Source organism: Primulina huaijiensis, chromosome 3 (assembly GCF_012295235.1).
Source record: "Primulina huaijiensis isolate GDHJ02 chromosome 3, ASM1229523v2, whole genome shotgun sequence".
Lineage (NCBI taxonomy): Eukaryota > Viridiplantae > Streptophyta > Magnoliopsida > Lamiales > Gesneriaceae > Primulina > Primulina huaijiensis.
Window position 1 is genome coordinate 22590454 of NC_133308.1, and position 6567 is coordinate 22597020.

General features: G+C 30.6%; 1 pseudogene; it reads left to right on the plus strand.

The window, feature by feature from the left end:
* Positions 1-2311: 2311 nt before the first annotated feature.
* On the plus strand, positions 2312-5914 carry LOC140972573 (actin-depolymerizing factor 7-like; annotated as a pseudogene).
* The last annotated feature ends 653 nt before the right edge of the window (positions 5915-6567 follow it).

Genomic DNA, 6567 nt, shown 5'->3' on the forward strand with positions numbered 1-6567 from the left:
TTTTGGAGTGAATTGGGCATGGTTTTTGAACACTTTCAACAATTATTGAAACCATCTCTTCACTGTTTGTGACAGCCCTATCCAATTTTAACAGAAAACTATGACTCTCTATGTTGCGGCTGATTATATCATCGATGTCCTGCACATATGTTAGATATATAACATTAGATTATACACTTGCAAATGATATGATGAGGTAAAAATGCTTTTTCTCTCCAATAAGTAGTAAATTGTTAATCTTAATTTATACGTATTTTTGAACGATAAAATATAGGGTTTAAAAAAAATAAAAAAATGAATAAATAAGTAGGCAAGTAATCGAGCTGAGCCGAGCTGAACTCTTGAATCTTTGAGTTTGATGCATTTATAATCGAGCCAAGCTCAATATTTATTTAAAGAATATATTCATGACTCACGAACTTCTTTGAGCTGGTGTCGAGCCTAAATGAGATTAAGAAATACAAATCATAATTTAAATAGTCATCTAATCATTAAAAATTGTATTATATATTTAGAATACAAATATTAAATTTGTAATTTTATTCTAATAAATAAATTTAATAGATTACTCTATATTTGATATAAGTAAAAAATGTAAAATACATAAATCAAATTGGAAATAATTTTTTTAATAGCACTCATGAGTCTACCAATAAACATGTGAACGATAAAATATAGTTTTAAAAGAAAAGCTAAAAAATAATTAAATAAAGCCACATACAAGTAGGTAAATAATTGAGCTGAGCCGAGTCGAACTCTTGAATCTTTGAATTTCACTTGTTTATAATCGAGTCGATCTCAAACTTTATTTAAGAAATATATTCATGACTCACGAGCTTGTTCGAAATTTTATCGAACCTAAATGAGCTTAAGAAATATAAATCATAAATTTTAATAGTTATTTATTTAATTAAACTGAATTATATATTTAGTAAACAAAATTTATTTTACTATTTAAATTCAAATTTTTATTATAATATATCAATTTAATAGATTATTCTATTTTTGTTAGAAGTAAAAGTGTAAAATATATAAATCAAATATCAAAATTATTATTATTTTAATTTAATAAATGATTAATGACTCAACCAACGAACATGTGAAAGATAAAATATAGGTTTTAAGATAAGAGGTAAGAAATAAAAAATAAAGCCAATAATCGAACTAAGCCAAGTCGAACTCTTGAATCTTAGATTTTGATTCGTTTATAATCGTTTAAGAAAAATAAATCAAAAATTTAAATAATCATTTAATTCATAAAAAAATTGAATTAAATATTTAGAAAAAATATAATATTCTTGTTTAAACACGTATTTCATTATAATAAATAAATTTAATAGATTTTTTTTATATTTTTATAAGTAAAAATGTGAAATATAAATCAAATATCAAAACTATCATATATATTTTTTATCTAATAGTTGACTCATGAGCCTACCAACGGACATTTGAGTGACAAAATATATATTTTTAAAGAAAAGTAAAAAATAGATAAATAAATCAGCATACAAGTAGGCAAGCAATCAAGTTTAGCCGAGCCGAACTCTTGAATATTTGAATTTAACACGTTTATAATCGAGTCGAGCTCAAACTTTATTTATGGAATATATTCATGGTTCATTAAAAGTGTATTATATTTTTTGGAAAAACACTATATTCTTATTTAAATTTGTAATTTTATTCTACTAAATGAATTTAATACATTCATCTATATTTTAGATTATCCGATTTTTTTTATATAAAAGATGCGTGTGGGTAGGGTATGAAAATAGAAACTCTATTTTTTGTGCAATTTTTAAAAAAGTTTGTACTTCAAAATTTCAAAATCTTTTTTCATTATACATTTGTTAAAAGATAAATTTTCGATTGAATCAATAGTAATAAGCATAGACATAAAATACCAACTTTAAATTTCGAATTCTTATGTTGGAGCATATATTTATTTCTCGTAAATCTATTATGAGAAAAGTTAAATATAAACAAAACAATTGAAATTTCCTTAATAACCAAGGTTATTTGTTTAAAACATAAGCACATACTAATGCAACTTTTGTTAGTTAAAGTAAACCAATTTTTTAGCACTTTTGCATTAATGTATAACTTTTAGTTTAACGATATTTCTAATAAATCAACTACAAGAAAAAAATGATGTTTAACGACAGTTTAAATCGCTCAAAAATTTTCAGCAAGATTATAGTTTTGCTACGGTATTTTTGAAGAGCGTTCTCTTTGTCTCCTACTTCTGCGATATTTAGTTAAAGTCAACAACAATTATATCAGTTCGTTTTTAAATAACGAAAAATTAGATAAGATGACGGGTGGTAAAGTGAATAATGGTGTTGGCCATTTAGTCACTATTTGGGGTGTTAGAATAACAAAGTTGATTCAAAAGGTTTCAATGGTCTCCATAAATAGTTGTTAGTGTGAAGTGACGGATTCATGTGAAAACTACCATTAATTGTTGCGACGATTTCTCATTAAACTGCTATTAAAGTTATCAATGGTGTTTTCTACATAACCGTTTCTAATTCCAGCAACAAATTTTTTTAAAATGGTTGCTAAATTTAATGACATTTTCTTAAACCGTCACTAATTTTTTTAATAAAATTTTAATATTATACATAAAGTTTAAAATTGAACACTATTATTATAATGTGGAATTTGGAAACAAACAAAATGACATCGAATCAACAAATTCATAAATAAACACATGCATCGACATAACACATATTTGGTGAGCTTCGGAGTATATGTTTCGTTGCACAAGTAAATATGCAAGCTAAACAAATAGCATATGTTCGATCATGTAGTAGTCTATAAAAAATCTCAAGATAACACAAATAAAAAAGATTGTCGAGGAGCTAAGGGGTTTGGGTCTCGTCATTGGAATAATGGGAATCATCAAGTCGTTGTGATTCACGTCGAATACATGCAATTTTTTTCCGTAACATAAGCGCCTCGAAGATGAAGACAATGTAGGTGGAGACTCTCTTCGATGTTGCAGGTTGTCTCTCTCCTTATTCCAAGGTAACAACTAAGGCGTGGATTGTATCTCCCAACGAGAGTATTATTTCACAAAAAAAGAATAGAGAAAACATATGAAACATTAGTTGCAAATATAACGGTTAAAATAAAGTATTACCTAAATTAGTTGGAAAAAAAAAAAGAAATACTAACTTAAAAAATATAGAATATCCTATACCAAGAAGAGAATGGAACAAAAAGAGAGATATATGCAAGTAAGTTCAAATGGTCAACCACTAATAAAAAAATTTAAAATATTCAATATATCGATGTAATTGCTTACAATTAAATGTGATGATGAGGACAATAAATGTAGCCTTAGTAACGTAAAAAAGAACGCACACAAACAAATAAAAGAGAGATATATACAAGGAAGTTCAACGGACCAAAATGTGATGATCATGACAATAAATGTAGTTATATTGAAAAAGCACATATAGCTAAATACAATAACGTTAAAAACACACATGCACACAAGAGCATCCTCTTTACATGACCGTTGTTTATTTATTATTTTTCCATTGTTTGTTAATCACATGCAAATAAGTAAATATAATACCTTTTAAAGTGAAAAAATTGTATGATTTAACTAAGGTAATCGAAGTGTCGGCTCTCACTCAAATGGTGCAAACAGATCCCACGCTGCACGTTTCCCATTTTAAAACAAGATATTTGTTGCACCACTTGCTCCTTCCTTCGGTTTCTATTTTTTATTTTGTTTCGAGGTTTTGTAGCGGGAATCGGAGAAGGAAATCTTTTGCTGCTCTTAAAATTTTCAAGCCGCCATGTTGCCGTTAGCGTAGCTGCGTCAAATGTATCCTAATATAAGTTTGTGCAAGTCAAAATAAAGAACATCATATAGTCGTGTCCGTTTCTTAAATGTATGTACCACACATTGAATTGATTTTCCATTGGAGGCCAGATGTTTTTTTTTACATTAGTTTATATATCTTTTATTTCTAGTAGATTTAGAATTAGAGGTACAGGAGTTTGATGACTGAATCCGAATCTAACCCGTAAACAAGTTTCGACTTTAGCAATGTAATTTTATCCGTTGTAGTCTAGCAACAACATATCAGCGGGAGAAAGAGTTTGATGACTGAATACGAATCTAACCCGTAAACAAGTTTTGATTTTAGCAATGTAATTTTACCTCGCGGTAGTCTAGCAACAACAGATCAGCGGGAGAAAGATTAAACAAACTTTACGCATTGGAACGACGACCGAACGGGAGAAAAGATATTTAATTAAGAACGGAACAACACCGCACAACATTACTTCATAACCTCCATAACTTTTAATTTAATATAGCAGAATGACATAGACAAAACCTTAAATTAACGCACAAAAAGCTGCTTACATTCATGAACAGATATGCTAAGAGTACTGAATAATAACCGTAACAACACAGTAGCGATTCTCACGCCTTCTGGTTCTCGTATGGACAGAAGTTTGAATCTTCCCATTAAAGGGAAATTGCTGAAGGAAATATAAAAAACGATAGGCGTCTCTAGACTTGCAGATAACAATGGTGTGCATGTAACAAACTGGCACACAACTGCAATTGCAAAGGAATAAAATACAAGCCATGATGCAATAGCATATGACGTAAATTATATAGAGAAGGACATAAACTTCAGCCGACTATTCATATTCTCATTGAAGCAAAAAATATTATATAGAGAAGGACATAAGCATCAGACGACTATTCATATTCTCATTGAAGCATAATATATTATATAGAGAAGGACATAAACATCCGCCGACTATTCATATTCTCATTGAAGCAAAATATATATAGTTTTGAAGTTACAATTAATAAGGGCGTCAAAGTAAATTCACAATTGAAGTGACATATTTATAAATAATAATAATAATAATAATAGATTGAAGTTACAATTAATAAGGGCGTCAAAGTAAATTCACAATTGAAGTGACATATTTATAAATATAATATATATATATATATGTATATATATATATGTTTATGTATATATATATGTTTATGTATTTCATCCGTCGAGCTAGAAGTTTGGTCTACAAACCTATATAATATCAAATGGGAAGATTTAGAGAGGAATTGGGTAAAATTTACAAATTAGAGGGCAAGCATTTAAGTTTGTTCTAAAATGTCACATATATATGAAATCAAAGATCATTTCTTTGTAGGCGAATGCTGCGTCTGGGACGGCGGTGCACGACGACTGTAAGCTAAAATTCTTGGAATTAAAAGCAAAGCGAAACCACCGTTTCATAATCTTCAAGATCGAGGGGCAGCAGGTGGTCGTGGAGAAGCTCGGCAGCCCCGGGGACAGCTACGACGATTTCACTGCGTCGCTCCCGCCCAATGAGTGCCGCTATGCTGTCTACGATTTCAACTTCATCACCAATGAAAATTGCCAGAGGAGCAAGATTTACTTCATCGCTTGGTATGTATACATTAACGGGCGTCCGAGTCGTCCTCATAACTTGAAGTTACGTATTGATTATGTAGCGATTTCAGGTCGCCGGAGATGTCGAAAGTGAGAATGAAGATGGTGTACGCAAGCTCGAAGGACAGATTCAAGAGGTAACTGGATGGAATTCAGGTCGAGTTGCAGGCAACAGATCCAAGTGAGATGAGCTTCGATATCATCAAAGCACGTGCTTACTGAATGCTACATTATTTGCCTTAGTTTCCTCGAGTATAAATGTTTCAGATTCTTAGGTATTAATTTTGATTTACATTAATCGATTACATATAGTCCGATATGGATTTCCCAAGTGTGGCAACATTAAATGCCTAGTCTTGGTATGATATGCAAAGTGTTTTGCATTTAAATCTTCGACTTTTTATTTAATAGCATTTCATTTTTTTTTTTGTATTTCCCTTCCAATAAGCATATGGTTCCTTCTCCATCCAGCTTCTCCTCTTACTCCCTTCTGCTATACCCTTGGATTAAACCTCCCATGGTTCTATATTAATCTCTGGCCTAAATAATGAAAAAAAACCGTTTCTTTTATTTGCATAAACATAGCCATTTATTTAAAGATTATTTTAAATTTATGTTTGTTAATATTGACGATGTTTTAATAAAAAGAATATTTCTCTCTCCCTGTTGAGAGCTTTTTCTCTCCCTGTTGAGAGCTTTACTAACATATTCTTCTTCTAATGGAAACAAGACTGGAAGAATTATCACTGGACGACGATGAAGGAGAAGAAATATCCTTCGCCCCCGACATCCTTAACACAACAGAGGAATTTGCTGAGTTCCAATTAGTTGGAACTTTTTTGATAGATAGGCAAATCAATAGCAACATCATGAAGCAATGCCTATCTAATGTCTGGAGACCAGGAAAAGGGATTACTATTCGGGAAATCGGGTCCAAAAGATATATCTTCCAACTCTACCATGCTATCGATTTGCGGCGAATCTTGGACGGTGGGCCATGGACCTTTGATAATAATCTCCTACTGCTCCATCACCTGAAACATGAAGATCAACCACTGCAAGTCCCCCTTTATCACATAAATTTTTGGGTTCAAATCCATGATCTACCAAT